Genomic DNA, 18,247 nt, shown 5'->3' on the forward strand with positions numbered 1-18,247 from the left:
ACTTACTGAGCACTGACTCTGGACTACGTCTCTGGGAACACCACCTTACTCCATCCTCGCACGGGCCCAACGAAGGAGGAGTTATTATTCCTGTCTTTCCAGGCAGGCCCTGAGGCTGAGCGAGGCGAAGGCACCTGTCCAAGATCACACCACTAATAAGGACTCGAACCCCGGGCCTGAAGCCCTAAACCTGTGTTCCCATTCCTGCTCGTGTGTCAGCTCCCAGACGACAGGAACTGCGGCTGGGACCCGGGCTCCCCACATGCCTCATACACAGTCTTCAAGAGAAGGCTTGTTGGTTGGCCAGGTGGTCATCCCAAACCCCAGCCCGGACCCCTGGGAGCCTCGCACGCTCTGCCCACAGCATCACTGCATGCAGGTGTCCTGGGCCTGGGCCTGCCTGCCACGGACCCCAAACCAGCCCGTCCCCACTTTGCAATAGGGGAATCTGAGGCCCAGGCAAAGAGGAGCCAGAAAGCAAACCTCAGCACCTGTGGCACACACAGCCTCCTGCATGGCCCTAACAGCAGCAAGGAGGCTGCTGAGAGCCCAGGGTGCAGGGAGACCCTCCCGGTTCCAACCCCAGGTCCACCCTCATTAGCTGTGGAGACCTGAGCAGGCCTCCTGCCCTCTCTGTGCTGCGGTTTCCTCCTCTGCTGTAAAACAGACACAGCAGCCCCTGACCCCGGACAGTGAGGGCAATTAAACACGGTCACCTGGCGTGGAGGAGCTGGGGCCCCTTCTTCCCCTGGAGGGCACCTGCTTATCTCGGCCATCAGCTGGGATGGGAGGCTCAGAACCCAGCAGTCCACGTCTCCCCGCTCCCCCCACGCCCCCCGCCCCGGCAGCCAGCCCAAACAGGTTTACATTCAGAGCTAGATTTCTGGGGTTAATATTTACCTGCTTGTGACTCAAATTTCTGGGGCATCAGGCATGCCCGAGTCACTCAGCCCTGAGAATTCAAACCAGGCAGGGACATGAGGTGGGAGGGGCGGGTGCTGAGTCCAGGACAGGTGTCAGAAACCCCGGTCTCTCCAGGGCACCCCGACCCAGCCGGGCTGGGGGAGGACAGTCCCTTCCCTCAGGGCCCCTGCTGGATAAGTGCAGCCCTCTGCCTGTACACCCCACTCTGAAGGCCCAGAGCCCCCGTCATACAATAATCCACTTCCACAGGATCCCGGAAACCAGTGAGGGCATGTGAAGGGGAAGGCTGGGGCCTGGAAAGGCGGGCCTGCAGACATGAACCTGACCCCAGAGCCTGCGGGCTGTGGGGGTGGCTGTGCACACCACCCTCACCAAATGGGGATTTCTCTCTACCTGTCTAGACCCGAGTTTTCCAACCTCAATAATAAGCCAACGCAGAGAGTGAACCATCAGACCCAGCGCTCCTCCCAGCAACCTTCTGGGGCCTCGATCCCCACTTCACAGACGAGAAACGAGTTCAGAGCCTGAGTCAGCTTGCCCGGGTCTCTATAACCAGTCAGAGGTAGAGGTGGGATTTGAACCAGGTCCTCTGGCTCCCAGACCAGCAAACATCCAACCACACCGCAAGACCGCCCCCAAAGCTCCACACGTCAGTGAATGTTTATTGATGTTTACCGGGTGCCAGGCACAGCTCTAAGTACTGTGCACATGACAATGCTCTTAACCATTCCAAGAGCCAGATGAGGGAGAGGCTGTTAAATCCCATTTGACAAGTTGAGAAACTGAACTGAAACACAGGGAGGTTGAGACATTTGCCCTAGGACACACAGCTGACAAGAGGCAGAAGTGAGAAGCAAAAGCAGGCTGTCTGATTCCAGAGGCCAAGGCTCTTAGCCACCACTGCATCTACTCACACCCACCCCCCAGCATTACTCTGTTCCCCTCACCCCCCGAAGGAGGCAGAGCCCTTGAGGTGCAGGAGAGACCCACTGCTGGGAAGGAGTCATGGGCTCGCTGAGGTTTCACAAACGTAGTCACTCTGATCCACCCAAGGAAAGAGCTGAAGGCCGAGGAGGCCAAGGAAGGTGAGAGCTGGGGAGGCCCCCTCGGTCCTCCCCCTCCATCCTCCTTCCTCAGCCTAGGGAGCCTAGGTGACAGCGTGGCCACAGAGCCACAGGCTCCTCAGCGTGGCCCACAAGGCCATCCTTTCTGACAGATCACCCCCCATCTCCCCATTCACCAAAGACGAATGTTTGCTGAGTACCTACCGCAGACCAGGCCTCATGGGGAAACAAACATAGATAACAAGAGACAGAGCTGAGCTCCAGGAATAGAAGTGGTCCAGCCACGAGGCCTGCCTTCTCAAGGGCACCACCCTTCCCTGGCCTGGAAGCCGTGCCCCACCTCATCTCCCCAGGACATTCCCACCCACACTGTGAGCCTGACCACAAGCTGACTTCAGGGAAGTCTTCCATGATGCCCACTGGGAGAACTGGTCACTCACCCCTCTGTGCAGCTAACACTCTGGACTGGAATCATTTGCTCTATTTTCTGACTCCCCCACCAGACTATGAGTTCCTTGAGGGTAGAGACAATGTCTTTTGTTTCTGTCTCTCTAATACCCCGTGCAGTCCTCAGCACATGTAGAGATTCAAGAGATGATGGATGACAGTGGATGGATGGATGGATGAATGGATGGATGGATGGGTGGATGGCTGGGTGGGTGGGTGGACAGACGGATGGGTGGGTGGACAGATGCATGGATGGACGGGTGGATGAATGTATGGGTGGGTGGATGGGTGGGTGGATGGGTGGACGGATGGGTAGGTGGGTGGGAAGATAAATAAATGAATAAGCAAATGAACAAATTACAGGAGTCCACAAGTAGTGGCCAGAGGCCACTGGGCTCAGGGCTTTAGTTCAATCTGGAATTTCCTGAAGCTCAGCTACCCAAGAATCCCAGCTTTGCCCCAGGTATTTAGTCTGACCCAACCATTTTCTAGACACGTTTCCCAACCTGGCGAACACCCGTATGTGATCACTCTGTCTCCCTCAACAGGCTGTCACATTGGTGACATAATGTCCGAGACTGCGTCTGACCTGACAATTACGTCCTCCACGCCTCCCCCTGGGCCTTGGCCATCGCAGGCCTCAGTAAATACTTGTTGAATGAATGACAAGCAAATCAAGAAAAGACACAGGGAGCTTTTTAAACACGGAGATTTCTGGGTCCCAGCGAGATCTGCTGTTTCAGAATCTCTACGGGTGAGACTCAAGAATTCGTATTTCGTTCAAAAGCTTCCTGGCAATTCCAGTAATCACCCAGGTTTGGGAAACACTAGCTTCTGGGGAAGAGGAGTCACCAGCTACTGAAGGCTGCGACCGCGGCTGAGGGCATCTCAGAACAGGGCAGAGGGAGCCATCACCAGCCCCGCAGGTCATCACTCTCCTAAGCATTTTTCAGTTCAAAGAGTCTAACAGCCTTGTTCAAAGTGTGGTCCCTGAACTACTGACTTCAGAACCACCTGAGGGAGGGTGAGGGTAGATTTTAAGGTCCCAACCCCAACCTACAAACTTAGAGTCTCTTGGGGTGAGGCCCGAGAATCTGCATTCTTAGCAGGCTGTCTGGGCGATCCTGACACATGAGAATTACTGGCTGGTGGGTTCTCCAGGGTGGTAGGACCACCTGCTTGTCTGGCATCTTTGAGCACACCTAGCCTTCTGAGAGAAAAGTTCCTGATGGGACATTCTTGGATGACTCTAAGAAACCCAGCAAACCAGGGTGTGAGGTCCAAAGGGAGCAAACGTGCAGACTCCTCAGAACATCAGCCCTGAAGGGAGCCAACAAGTCATTAAGCCCGGCCTCGCCTCTTACAGATGAGGAAACTGAGGCCAGAGACGGCTGTGTTTTTCCCAAGGTCATAAAAGAGTGAGGGCCAGAGCCAGGCTAGAAGCCATGCCCCAGGCTCACCCCGCGGTCCCAGCTGCCTGGCCTGGGTGGCAGGCTCTCTCCTCCCCCGCATCCTCCAAACCTGCTCCCCGGTGAGCCAGGGTCCCTGGGAAGAGCCTTCAGCAGGGCAGCAGCTGCCAGCCCTGGACATCTCAGCCAGTCTTGCTGCCCAGGAAGACACGGTGGCTGCAATCACGGAAGGCTCCTGCTGCCTCCACCACGGACGGTGATAAAGCGACTCCTGATCCAGGGAGGAGGGGGCATCGGAGAATGGAATGAGCAGGAACAGTCTGGGCAGTTATGGTTCTACTGACCCCATGGAGATGGCGGGGGGGGGGTGACTGTCACAGCTCCGCAGGGATGTCTCCCCAAAACTCCACAATCAGTCCACAGCATCTGAGTTTAAAAGTTTAAACAGTCCTGAGGAACCACCTACATCAGTGTTCCTCAATCTGCGCATCTAGGGGAACACTTGTGTCCTGAAATATGCTAATAGAGGCTTATGGAAAAAAAGAGTTCAGAGGTCAAAGGCTATGGGAGAACCAGAGTAGTAATCTCCCTTCTGGAGATTAACAATCCTCAGCATGTTAAAGGCACTGAGAAGTCCTGCAATTTCAGAATCTGCTGAAATCATGAAACAGATAAGAAAGTTGGAGGCTAAGAGGAGTTAGGTGCCTTGCCCAAAGTCACAGGCTGGGAAGTGGGGGCTCAAAGACCTGAGCAAGACAGCCTGCCTCCAGAGTCGGTACTGGCGACCAACAAGCTTAGCATTCAGTGAGACGATTCCTTTCCTTTACTATTACTGTGGCTGTTCTTGTTCTTCCGATGGGAGGGAGAGAGCGCAGGCGGCGGCAGGGCCTGCGCAGGAAGTCATGCCCACGAAAGTGGCCAGGAGGTGAGGCTGAGGATCCAGCTTCCTGAATCCTCCTCTGTTCCTGGGTCTGCCACCACTGGCTGGGTGACCTGGGGCAAGTCACAGCCCCTCTCCAGATGAAGACGCCCCCATACAGAAAACGAGGAGCTTGATTACACGATCCTGGAAGGCCCTTCCAGCTCCAAATGAGTCTCCACTCCATCACCCTCCCCTCAGCTCCCATCTCGCTCCCCGCCAGCCACCTCTCCCTGCCCCCAAGTCCCCTTCTCTGTAAACAGCGGAGGCCTGCACTCCGGGCTGGGCTGAGCTCTGGCCAGTGGTGGACTAAGCAATGTTTTTGCTCTCCCTGCCATTGTCCCTTCACCGTCCTCACTGTGACTCACCCATTTTGCATTTCGAGATCGGCCCCTTATCACCATTTCTCAAGGGCGAATGGACGGGGTAAATTCTTCCATCTGTGGCCCCAGAGCCAGTTTTGCTGAGAGCCCCGTGTGATGGGCTGTGAGGCAGGAAGCTCCCACACGCGTATCCTCAGCACCGCCTCTGGGCTTTTAAGTCCGGCTCTCAGATAAAGGTAACCCTATAGAGGCCAGCCCAGTGGCGTAGTGCTTAAGTACGCGCGCTCCGGCAGCCTGGGGTTCGCAGGTTCGGATCCCGGGCACGGACCTACCACCATGCTAGGGCAGGTGTCCCACATATAAAGTAGAGGAAGATGGGCACGGATGTTAGCCCAGGGCCAATCTTCCTCAGCAAAAAGAGGAGGATTGGCAACAGATATTAGCTCAGGGCTAATCTTCCTCACCGGAAAAAAAAAAAAAGCTAACTCTATACTGCGCCCTGGGGAAAGTGAGCTAACCTCTCGGCACCCGGTTCTCACATCTACCCGGAGCCAATAACACTCACCTCCCTTAGGAGCACGCAGTCAGATACCAGGCCAAGCAGCCAGCTCAGTGCCCGGCACACAGTGGTGCTCAATCAATGCTGGTATCATAAGCTGCTCCCTAACTTTAAGGCTCTGAGTTGTTTTCTCAACTCAATCTCCCCTCGTCCCCCAGGCGACAGAGGACAGGAAGTAGAAAAAAGTGGCAAATGTCTGACTCTTGCGGACTCCCAGAAACCTGAAATCTACACTCATGGATTATCAGAACTGGTCGACTCCAGATTCTCAACCTGCCCATTTTGCAGAAGAGGAAACTGAGGCTTAGGGTGAAGTCAGGGAAGGATGAAATGTGGCCGAGCTCTCCTGGCTGGTTCAACGAAGAGGTGGGATCAGAACCCAGGTGCTCGGCCCCCAGTCCGCAGCTCTTCCCAAGGCCCTCGGGGAGTGAAAAGAGAAGGGCCTGACATGCTGGGATTCTGATCCCGAGTCTACTGTGAGATGATGAGCAAGGGGCTCAGGCCCACTAGAGCTCCAAGCCTTCGTGATAAAACTTAAGGCGTTGGACCAGATTGGGGTGCCCAACGTAGAGGAGGCAGAATGCTGGAGCCCCACAAGATTCTATCGGGAGATCTGCCAAGGAAGGGCTCGGCTGAACAAAGTTCAACAGGAACCAGAGGGGTTTCAAGAGAGGGCTCCAGAGTCACATGGGTCAGGGGTCAAGTTCTGCCATTTACTAGCTGTGTGACTTTGGACAAATTACTTACCCTCTCTGTTCCTCAGCTGCCTCATTCATGAATGAAGATAATAACCATACATACCGCATAAGGTGCCACACAGAACCAAAAGAAGATGACGGTGCCAGGCACACCCTGGGCCCTCAGTAAACACTGGCTATTTTTTCAATTCTTTGCAATCACATTTAATATCATCCCTACTTCACAGAAGAGGTAACCAAGACTCCAGAGAGGCAAGGTGCCTGCCCGAAGTGACAGCGCTCTACGGGGCAGGGCTCTGGGAACCGCTCCCCTCATCTCCCAGCCCCCAAGGACGAGGCCTCTGCCTGGCATCTGGAAAATATAGCTGCCCTCCCGGCGAGGACCGCCTCCCTCACTGGCCTCCCATGACCTGGCCCAGCCCCAGGGTTTTCCAATCACACACCCGGGAGGAGGCCAGTGGCCCGGAAGCTGCTTAAACAACCCACGGGGCTCTGGCTCCAGGGAGGGTCGACTCCCATCTCCAGCAGCAGCCCAGCTCCTCCCCCCAGAGGCCCCATCCGTTCTCTGAGGCTGCAGAAGGGCAACATTTAAAGGCACAAGGGGACCTGTGGATGGTGACGTTCAACTGGAGCCTCTGGTGAGCCCCTCCCTGGGGTTACTCACTACCTGCTTCCACCCTGAGACTCGGGGTGTTTCACTCGAGGGACCAGTCTGAGCCTGGATGCCCTCTTACGCTGTGTGACCTCAGGTAAGTTGCTTAACCTCTCTGAGTCTCGGGAACTTCTTTAGAAAAGAAAGAAGACCAGTGTGTGGGAAGCATTAAGAAAGAGCAGAGGGCCGGCCCTGTGGTTTAGCGGTTAAGTGCGCGCACTCTGCTGCTGGCGGCCCGGGTTCGGATCCCGGGCATGCACCGACGCACCGCTTCTCCGGCCATGCTGAGGCCGCGTCCCACATACAGCAACTAGAAGGACGTGCAGCTATGACATACAACTATCTACTGGGGCTTTGGGGGAAAAAAATAAATAAATAAAAATTAAAAAAGAAAAAGAAAGAGCAGGGTTTGTAGAATGACCTAGGAATCAGAGAGCCTGCCACAGCCTCTAAAGGTCTCCCGGACGTCTCCTGTGCCTTCGAACCCAGTCTCCACCCGGGACAAAAAGTTCTGATCATGTCCTCCCTAGCACGAAACACTCGAGCAGCTCCCTGCAGTCCTCAAGATAAACCCCAAGCTCGTAGTGAGAGGGGCAGAGCTCTCCGGCAGCACCCCCTCTGCTCCCCCCCGACAGGGCAGGGCCCTACGATGCGCTCACCCCAGCCTTTGGACAGGCCTGGAACACTTCCCTCTCCTGAACTAACTCTGCTTCGTGGCTGCCTAGCTCAGACGCTCTCCTGGGAAGGTTCTCTGGGCCCCCAGGCCTGGGTCAGACACTGCCCCATCTTTCCATGGTTACTTGTCTGCCTCCCCCACCAGAAAGAGGGGCACCATATTTCACTCATCTCTAGCTCCGAGCCCAGTGCCCGGCCCCCGCAGCCGCTCCATAATTATGTGTTGGGAGGAGAGGAACGCGAGGACAGACAAATGAAAACAAATTAACTAACCCATGAGCATTGGTATCCTCCTCTGCGAAACAGGAATGTCCCGGGAGGAGCAGCTGGACAGCCTGGGCGGGGGCCCCCACCCGCCTCTTGTAGCTGGTGCATGCCTGCTGGGTGGGGTTTCAGCTCTCGGGGCCTCCCTCCCCTCTGTAAAGTGAGGCTAATAGCAGCTGCACCCCACTTATTGTGGGGACTCGGGGAGCTCATCCTCCTGGAGAGCTAGTTCAGTGCCTGGCCCCACGCCCCAGCAGCCCAGCGCCCTGGAGAATATGGGCCCCGGAGTCGGGACACGAGGGCTCAGCCGCACTGTGCCATCTCAGACAAACCACTGACTCTCTGATCCCGGTCCCCTCCTCTACACAAAGGCAGGCTAAGGAGCACCTGCGTTCGCCGTTTTGGGCACGCAGCAATCTCTGCCCGTTCTCTTCGTGGCTGCAGAATGACCTCTCCCCGGGTGGGCAGTCTTGGTGGGAATGTACCCCACAGTCCCCTGGTCAAGGTTTCATTGAGAAACACGAGGCCATCAGATGGGACTGTCCCCACCCTCCACCATGTATAATCCACATCTACCCTATCTTCTCCCATTTCCTAAGAAGCATCCCTGCTCCCACCCAGGGTCGACCCCTCACCCCTGCACCCCACATCATCACGCTGGGTACCACCATCTCTCGTTTACCTAAAGATTCGACTCCTGTAGCTGCCCCGTGTGTCTCGTCCCCTCTCGGGCAGTCCTGGCCACCAGCACAAACCGTTCTCCTGGGTCCCCCCACTTCCCCTCTAACCGAGACATCTTTCCCGGCTCCTTTTCACTTATCCAGCATCTCCGAGGCTGTCCACACATGATGTCTCCTTGGTCAGCTCCCATCCCCCCAGCCCACTCCCACCTTGGATTCCAGCCCCATCACTCCTCCTGAGCTGCTCTTAGAAAACTCCCAGACTGCCTCTATGTTGCCGAAAACAGTGGCCACTTTTCTGTCTCATCTCACTTGGACTCTCAATGGCCTGCCACCCTGCTGACCACTGGCTCCTGTGTGAAATAGTCCCCCGTGTCAGCTCCCCGGAGACCCCACGCTCCTTTCTCCTCCTGGTATCCTGGCTGCCCTCCTCGGGCTCCTCTCCTGGCTTCTGCCCTTCACCTGACCTTGGGAGGTCCCACCTGCCCCATCTATATGCTAATGATGCCCAAGTGTGAATCTCAGCCCAGGGGCCCCCACCAACCCCTGGACTTCTAACAGCCCCTCAACGTGAACCTGTCCCAGACTGGACTCCTGGAGTCTCCAAAAACCATGCTCCCCATCCGCTCTTAACCATCTCACTTCATGACACCACCACCCAGCCCGACACTCAAAAGAAGATTCTAGAAGTCACACTTGATTCCTCTTTTTCTCACACCCCCTGTGAACAATCCACGAGCAATTCCAGCTGATTCTATCTCTGATATATAACCCAAATCCAGGCACTTCTGTCCAACTCCACTGCCACAACTCAAATCCAAACCCCCCTCACCTTTCCTCTGGCCCCCAGCTCTACCCCGGCCCCCACAGCCAGTTCACCTTCTGGCAGCCTGAGGATCCTTTCCCAGTCGGAGCCCATAGGGCTCCAGGGGGTTGTGGGGGGTCAGTGAGGTGGAACACAGGCACCTCAGCTACCTGCGGGCGAGGCCTCATCTAACTCACCTCTGTGTCTGTCCCTCACCCCACAGCACCTCCCCCAATGCTCCCACATCAGAGGCACTCAGTAAGTTACGGAATAAATCATCTGGAAAAAGGTAAACTTCTTAACAGAGTTATTAAGAGCTGGCATCTTAGAACTGTATTTCATTAATAAAGGCATTTATGTGAAATTAAAAAGAAAACAAAGCTCCAGTGGCTTCCCGATGCATCTACATTAACCATCCTAACTGCCTGCCTGGATCTGCACTGCCCGCGAGCCTCTTCTCACACTGCCCTCTCCCCTCCTTGCCATTCAGGTCTCAGCTTAACCGTTTCTATTTTGAGACGCCCCCCCCGACCCCTCCAGCTAACAAACTCTGCACCACTACCCCCCAATTACCCTCCTGCCACACGACGCCCCCAGTTATTCCCACCACTTCACATTAGGTGGTTTCCTTAGCAGGACTTGTTACACGACAGGCAGTTACTTTATTAGTTTGTTTGATTTGTTTGGTTTTTTCTCCCCACCATCGCAGAAGCTCCCTATTGTAACAACAGCCAACACTGCTAAGCCCTTCCGTGGGCCAGGCTCGGTCCCAAGCAGCCCGCTTGTACTTTCTCGTTAAGTCCTCACAACCTATGACACAGCTAGAGTATTATCCCCATGTGACGGATGAGGAAACTGAGAGACAGAGGGGCAAGTGAGCTGCCCAAGGTCCAGTACAGAAACAGGGGCTGCAGGGAACAGGGTACCCACCTACACCCCCAAGCCCAACACCGGCCTGGCCCTCTGTGGGCCCTAAATAGGTATTCGCCAAATGAGCAAGTCAACCCCAAATAAATGAGGATACACGACAACATTGAGAGAGGCTGTATTTGGGCAGTAGAATAAAAGGTGATGTTAATTTTCTTCTCTGTGTATTTTCCAAGTTTTCTTCAATGGTCATGCAATACACGCATAATTTAAAGTAAAACAAAACCCTATTTCAAAAGAAATTCAAAGGTTCTGGATAATGTCTGGGTTCAGGGATATTTTTCTTCAATTTCCAGAGACTGTTATTCCTCTACTTAATTTAAACCACTGTTTTTCTAGGGAAATTGAATAAAAAGCCCACATTTTTAAAGCTCTGCTCCAAGTCTGCCCACTTCAAACAATGAAGCAGGGAAGTCATGGGAGCTGGTCCCGCCTCGTGTGCTCAGGGCTGGAATTCAGGGAGCATACCAATCAGACAGCCACCGGGTGGGGGACTTCTGCAGGGGGTCCAGACCCAGAAATGTCCCCTCGCCTAGGGCCCTATGTGCCATCATGGGCAGGGACCGCACCAAGCCACCTGCACTGCCCTGGACTGGGGATGTACCTGCAAAGAAGGTGGTGACGGGGTCTGGGCCAAGACCACCCTCTCGACAGACAGGTGGGTGGTTAGATGAAGCCCTTGGCAGGGGGCTTAGCACCTAGTTCTAACCAAGAGGTGGGCCTGACCTGTGCTTCTGGCCAAGTGGTCAAGTGTCCTTCCCTGTTTCCCTCAGCATGTGGCCCTGCCTCCAGGGGCCATCAAAGCTACAGCCAGGCCAGGCCCTGGAAGGGGTGGCACTGCTCTAGGACGCAGGGGTGACAGCTGGGCTCTGCGGCAAACAGAACAAGGTCGCCATGCTGCTCCCGCCCCTCACAGCTGCATGACGATACAACCCACCTCTCAGGTGCCTGAGGACTGAACAAGCTCCCACGAGCCATGTGCCTGCCGCTCCGCGAATATGAGCTACAGGTACCAGCTTTCTCCATAAATCGAGCCAATATTATTAGCTCTTTCTGACACTAGGCCAAGGGGCCCATCTGAGCACTGGGGTTCTATTCTAAGCCTTGATCCTAAGCCACAGGGCAATGAACCCAGTTACATGGGTGAGAAAACACCTGTGGTGAATCTTCTCTCCCTCCTGTCCTCAAATGGAAAAGAGAAATAGGATAAAGGCAGGAAATAGGATTATAGAGAGATCCCAGGGCCTACCAGGTTCAAATCCTGCCACTTACACACGTCGTGGCCTGGGGAAAGTCACTCAGCCTAAGCCTCAGTTTCTGCATCCATAACGTGGGATAATAGTTCCTACCCTAAGGATCCGTATGGGAATTAAACAAATTGATGTATGAAAAATATCTAGCTTGTACAGGCATAAAGTAAACATGAGTTGTCTTTAAACAAATAAGCTCTCAATTATCTGCCTAAATGAAGGGCAGGAGCAGCAGAGGTAACCAAAAACACCAGATAACCTAAACACCAGCTACTTTTTCATCTTTGGCTTTTCTGGTAATATTGTGGGTGGGGGTGGGCAGCGGACTCGCCTTCCCAATTATTCTGTGTTGTTTGGCCTGCCATTAAAATGGAAATCTTGTCTGAGAATCCACCAGCCACAGATGCCAGGGCCAGAGCAGCAACAAGAAGGGGGGATAACAAGAAATTACCAAGAAACCTTACAGATTTGGAGGGGGAGGACGGTGATCCACAGAACATGATGCCCCTGGGCAGGGTTCCCTTGCCGGTACCCAGACGATGCTGTGCCCTCTGACCTGAGGAAGGCTCAGCCCTTCCCCTGCTCTGCCACAAGCCCTGCGGACTTCTAGTTCACTGATAGCTGAGCCAGACGAACTCCCAACAGCTTATGTCTCTGAGCCTCTGCACACACTGTTCCTTCTATCCAGAACCTTTCCCTCACCCCACCCATCCTCCTGCTGCACTCTGCACCCACCTCCACTGTATGTAACTGTACACAGGTCCATTTCCCAGCCAGAGCTCACGGCCTGTACAGGAGCTACGGCCAGTCCCTTCAACAGTCCGGCTCTACTCTCGTATACTGTCCCTGCATCCAGATGGACAGGTCATGCCCAGTGTTGCCTACGCCGCCCCCAGACAGCTCTAGCACCATGTCCTGGACACCACTCCTTCACCAGCCCCGAGCTATCTGACTTGTCCACAGTCTGTCCTCAGGCACCACCATGCCCGGCTCACCTTGAGGGTGGTTATTCAACCAATGGCAAAGCAGGCTCTCAGTTAACTGAATCTTACTCTCGTCCCATTTCCCCTCTTCTAGGTGCATGGTAATATAACAACTCAGTGTCTGGTGAGAGCTCAGTGGAGGGCAATTTACAACCCTACCACCACAGCAGACCCAGTGCCGCACCTGCCCCTCTCGCTCTGCACCTGCGAGGACCCTAAACCAGCCCCGGAGTGGTGTCCCCACAACACAAGCTCCAGGGAGGGGCTGTGCCCGGTTGCTCACTGCTGGGTCTCCAATGGTGTGCTGGTAAATGCTTAACAACTGGCTTTTCGGGGGGGGGGAACTCCTCATTTGCAGTGTTTCCCAGTTTTTGTGGTGTAAATACTCTCACAATGGCCAATTTCACGCTACCGAGGTGATGTCACCGAACACAGAGTTGGGAAGAGATGTGCAGTAGCACACCAGTATGTACATTATATATATACACACATACAAAAGACACAAACACATGGGTTCCAGTGAAATAATTAGGAAGTACTGCATTTTGAGTTTTATTACCCTTGTTTTTAGTATAATTTATTTAATTGTCAATTTATATATTTAGATTTTTATAATGGCTGCATTTAACAGCCAGCTCACAAAATTCCTAAAATTTAGCCATCAGCGCTCACGCTTTGGTACAGACTGCCTCCAGCACACCACTGCCAGGGCCCGGCACAGCCTCTGCAGGGACAGTCACTCCCGGGAGCTCCATCAGACCAGGACCCCAAAGGAAGCTGGCTCTGATGCCCTCCACCGAGCAACGAGAGACCAAGGAACTCTCTGGGCACACCTCGCCAGGAAGGAGCCAAGCTGGGCCCAGGCGGCACAGCAGGGTGGAAAGAGAACTTTGGCCCACTCCGTTGTTTATGGGTCTGATTCTCTTTCCTGAACTTCAGAGCCCTTGAGGGCAAGGACAATGGCTCATCCACCACTGTCGAGCCGAGCCGGGTGATGAGAATACCAAGGCACTGAAGACCAGCTTGCAGAAGGCAAGGACTGGGCAGTCAGGGAGACCAAGGCTGGAGTCTTTCACTAACTGTGACCTGAGGCGGTCACTTAAAACCTGTGGTTCATTTCCCTCATCTGCAAAACAGGTATGAACCCATCTTCCCTGCCTAATTATCAGGGCTGTTGTAGAAACAAAGAGATAGTGGACATGAAATCTAAGTTACTAAATCTAAGTCACTATTATCATATATATATATCACCTACTCTATCTTTTTGAAGCTTATCTAGGAAGATTATATGCTTTCCGCTCCGCTCCTTCCCACTGTTTAAGGGATGACATACGTGAAGCAGCCAGCCCAACATCTGGCACTCACCAGATACATATCTGTTAATTAATTTACTATTTATGTAATTCACAGTAGGCCTTCTTTTACACTACGCTGGTACCTGGGCCCTGAGGAGTCCACGAGCCTTCTCCCCAGACTCCTCCAAAGTTAAAACTTGAAACAGCAGAGTTAGGAACCACTAGTCACTGGACATCCACGTAATCAGCAACTATTTGCTGAGTACCTACAAAGTGTCAGGCACTGCTCCAGGCTGGTGACCAAGGACAGACGTGGTCCCTGCTCTCAAAAGCTTACAGTCCCTTGGGAGGTATAAACAAGCCACCCCCACCGGAGCGAGTGCTCACCTACACAGTGGGGGCGCAGCACGGGGTGGATGGACGGGTGGATGCTGCAGCTGATGGCCATCCAGGCAGGGCCTGCAGGGAAGCGCCAAGCGTTTTAATGAGCCTGCACAACCTGTCCTCTCTCCCCAGCATCCGAGGAGGAGCAGATGGGGCTCCGGGCAGGCCAGGCATGGCTTCCCTGACTGAATCCCCGGGGAAGGCCAAGGACTTGAGGCAACATCTCAGCTCCAAAGCCAGTGGGCAATGTGGCCCTCCCCCCACCACCTCCCTGCTGTGGCCAAGACAGGGTCCTCAGGCTCTCCAGGCTAAAGGAAAATTCCTGACCCCTGTCCCAGGACCCTACCCTGGGAGAGGAAGAACTATCCCCAGACTCTCCTGTATCAGGCCTGGGCTCCCTCTCAGAGACCACCCCTGGAGGCCAGGAGGCTGGCCATCATCCGCAGCAGGGCCCACCCCCGACACACTTCCTTGCCTCAAGGAGTGTCCAGGCCTGACCCGGTTCTGCAGCCACAGCCTTCCAGCTGGCCAGGGCACCCCCTCCTCCCACACTCCCCTCCTCTGTGAGCCGCCCCTGTTCCGCCTCTGGGCAGGGGTTTAGGGTGGGGGAGGCTGGCCCAGGACAGAGCTGACTGGAGCATGCCCGGACTTCATGTAACGCCAGGGCCCCCCAAGGTCAGTGGGGGGGACCCCAGTAACTGCAGGACCTGACGGCCCCGTGAACTGACCCGCACGTGAGGCACAGGATCTCTCTCTCTCACAAACAAACGCACACACTCACAGGCTGATGCACAAAGACCACTCGGGAGTCCTGCAAAGGGACCGGACACCCGAGGGACACAGAGACTCCCCTGCGGGGGGGGGGGGCGGTACACACGCGCTCACACTCAAGACACAAGGAGAGACCCACACGCAGAGAGAAGACCCCGGCTCCCCGGACTCTCACACACCCAGAGACACATCCGCACCACACAGGCTCCCGGGGACACAGGACAGACAAGACGCCAGCTGCTGGAGACACACTCACACCAGGGACACAGGGAAGACCCGGGCTCGGGGACTCTCACACGCGGAGACACACACTCGCAGACACACCCGGGGCCCCACGGAGAAGCCCCCGGCTCCTGGAGAGACGCACTCGGACACAGGGACACACGGGGACACACAAAGACCACGCAGGGGCAGAGCCGCGCGGAGGGGCCCGCAGGACCCGGCATCGGGCACCCCGGCCTCCCGGCGACCCCGGCCCAGAGCCGCCCGCGGCCCCGGGGAGACCGGCGACGCCCCCGCCGCCCCGCGCCCGCGGGCCGCACTCACCGGCTCCGGCCGCCGGCCGCGCCTTCGTCGTCCGCGCCGCCCACAAAGGCGCCGGCGGCCGCCCCGCGCTCAGCTGCCCCGGCCGCCGCGGGCGCCCATGGCCGGGCGGCCCCAGCCCGCGCCCCCGCCGCCCGGCCCGCCGGCCCCGCCGCCCGAGCCAATGGCCGCGCCGCGCGCCGCCCGCGAGGTCGCGGCCCGGCCGGGAGTGCGCCCGCCGCCGCCGCCCAGCGGCCCGGCCCCGCCGCGCAGCGCCACGCCGTCCCCGCCCGCGGCTGAAGTCACCGCTTAACCCCTGGTGGCCGGGCCGCCGCCGCCCCGGGGGGCCGCGCCAGGGAGGGGGCGCTCCCCAACCGCCGGCCGCAGGGGGGCTTCCAGCTGGGGTCACACTGACCCAAGCTCTCACGACACGGTGGGGAAACTGAGGCCCGCAGGGGGTGTCCCTTGCCCCGGGTCACACCGGGACCCCTCACTCCTTCGCTCCCAGTGTCTCCTCCCCCTTGCCCGTTTCTCCCTCCAGAAGCTCCCAGCCACCATCCCACCTCCCCGTTTCTCCCTTGGAAAGGTCCTGCATACACGCGGCCGCTTGCTTCTCCTTCCTCACTTCCAAGAGTTTGCCCAGGGGACCCCCAAAAAGGGTGAGGGAATCTTGAGTGGGCCCAAGGGAAAACCCAGCCTGGGATGGGCCCCCACCCAGTCTCAGCAGCTCAGAGCCCCCCGAGCCCATCTGGCCTGGCCCCCGGGCCTGGATAGGAACCTGGGTAACCATAGCCCTGGGGCCTGCAGGCACTGAGGGCTGGCTATGCTGAGAGCTTTGCGAGCATCTCACTGAACTGACACTGCCACGCAGCCCCTTTTTCCTGATGAGAGAACTGAAGCTCAAAGCTCACCAGCAAGGAAGTGGTGGAGCCCAGATCCTAGCACTCCCCTCCCTTCCAGTCCCCAAAGCTGCCAAACTCTAGTTACTCCCTCCCAGAATTCCAAAGAGGGCCTCTGGATATGATGCAATTAATTACAGTTATCAGCTCATTAATTAAGATTATCCCTGTTATTAAACATTGCCCTGCTACCTCTCTATTTGCAACAACATTCACATGCAGGCTTATCAGCAATTACTCCTGGGTTGATAATAATGAGTTCTGCAGACTCCGAAGGCCACAGGTGTACGTAGGCTGGACTCTTTGGTGGCCTGTGTTCATTCATTCAATGCAGCCAGCAAAAACATGTTTTTCAGACTACGCCCTATGTGTCAGGCACTGGACTGAGGGGTTAGGACTGAAACAAGGTACCAGACAGACCCTGGCCCTGCCCCCTCGGCTCTCCTAGGCTAGGAGAAGACAGGAATAAACAGGCCACTACAGTGCAGCGAGACAAGCCACACCAGGCCATGCTCTCTGAAATCATCGTATTCATTGGTTTGTTTGCTTGTTTATTGTCCATCTCCACACAAGAACATAATAAGCTCCATAGAGCTTGTCCTAAGACTCGTCTGTAGACTTGTCCGAAGCCCAGGCTGAGGGCAACTTGAGGCTCCTAGTAAGCAGCCAGTAAATGCTTGTTGGGCACTTAGCATGGTCCAGACATCATTCAAGCATCCAGGAGACATCCGTGAACAGAACAGGCATGACCCCTGCCCTGGTGGAGCTTCAGTTCCAGGGGTGAATAAACGGTGGCTGTGACAGCAGAGTGGAAAGTTTCTAGAATGCCAGCAAAGCAGCAAGAACATCTTCAGATGTCCATCGAGTGACCTCAGCGTTCACAGCATTAAGCCTTGGACCAGAATTTACATGTTCTGGTCCTGCTGGTAAAGCAGAGCCAAGAACAAGTCCCTGGACCAGCATTCACAGCCTTTCAGACCTACTCCAACCCCCCTCCTTGGCGATCTTACTTCTCTCCTGGACCAGAGCCCTCCCGAGTCCTCCAGGCTGGAATGCCTGCCTCTCTTTGGTTGCACTAAGGCTTACCCTCCCTCCCAGAACTACCAGAAGGCCCAGAATCCCCAGGAAGCCTCCCGCGTGGCCTGTGTTCCCTGACTGCCCCTCCTCTGAGCCTACAGCACCTCGTGCTTTGGTGAGTTGCATTGTTAGCACTTTTGTTGTTTTGTCAAGTTGGCTCTGGACACGTACTGACTTGAACTGTCTCCAGCTTGAGGACAGCTGTGACCAGGCCCTCCTCATGCCCCCAGAGCCCAGCACAGACTCTACATCAGAGGATCACAATGGATTCCAAGTGGACACTCTCAAACCCTCATCAATAGAACCTTCTGGATCCAGGGTTGCAATCCACCAGCTCATAGAACAAATGGAGCCCCCAGAAGCATTTTGTTTTACTCACAGAGGTTCCATTGTTGTTAATTAGTTACCAACATTTAACAACTGGGAGATTTCCCATAAAAAGTCAGATCGCTGGCTTCTCTTAACAAATCTAAGATCTTGGGCCGGCCCCGTGGCTTAGCGGTTAGGTGCGCATGCTCCGCTATTGGCGGCCCGGGTTCGGATCCCGGGCGCGCACCGACGTACCACTTCTCCGGCCATGCTGAGGCCGCGTCCCACGTACCGCAACTAGAAGGATGTGCAACTATGACATGCAACTATCTCCTGGGGCTTTGGGGGGAAAAAAAGGAGGAGGATTGGCAATAGATGTTAGCTCAGAGCTGGTCTTCCTCAGCAAAAAGA

General features: G+C 55.7%; 1 protein-coding gene across 5 annotated transcripts in view; it reads right to left on the reverse strand.

Annotated features, from left to right (window-relative positions):
• ARHGEF10L (Rho guanine nucleotide exchange factor 10 like) overlaps window positions 1-15,656 on the reverse strand; it is a 138,783-nt gene extending 123,127 nt beyond the window's left edge. For all 5 annotated transcript variants that reach the window (XM_087446708.1, XM_087446712.1, XM_087446707.1 and 2 more), the window contains exon 1: window positions 15,576-15,656. The gene's annotated coding sequence lies outside the window, so the exon portion shown is untranslated. The remainder of the gene's footprint in view (window positions 1-15,575) is intronic.
• Between the last annotated feature and the right edge of the window lie 2,591 nt (window positions 15,657-18,247).

This window comes from Ceratotherium simum, chromosome 22 (assembly GCF_057802395.1).
Source record: "Ceratotherium simum simum isolate JZ-2026a chromosome 22, ASM5780239v1, whole genome shotgun sequence".
NCBI classification, from domain to species: domain Eukaryota; kingdom Metazoa; phylum Chordata; class Mammalia; order Perissodactyla; family Rhinocerotidae; genus Ceratotherium; species Ceratotherium simum.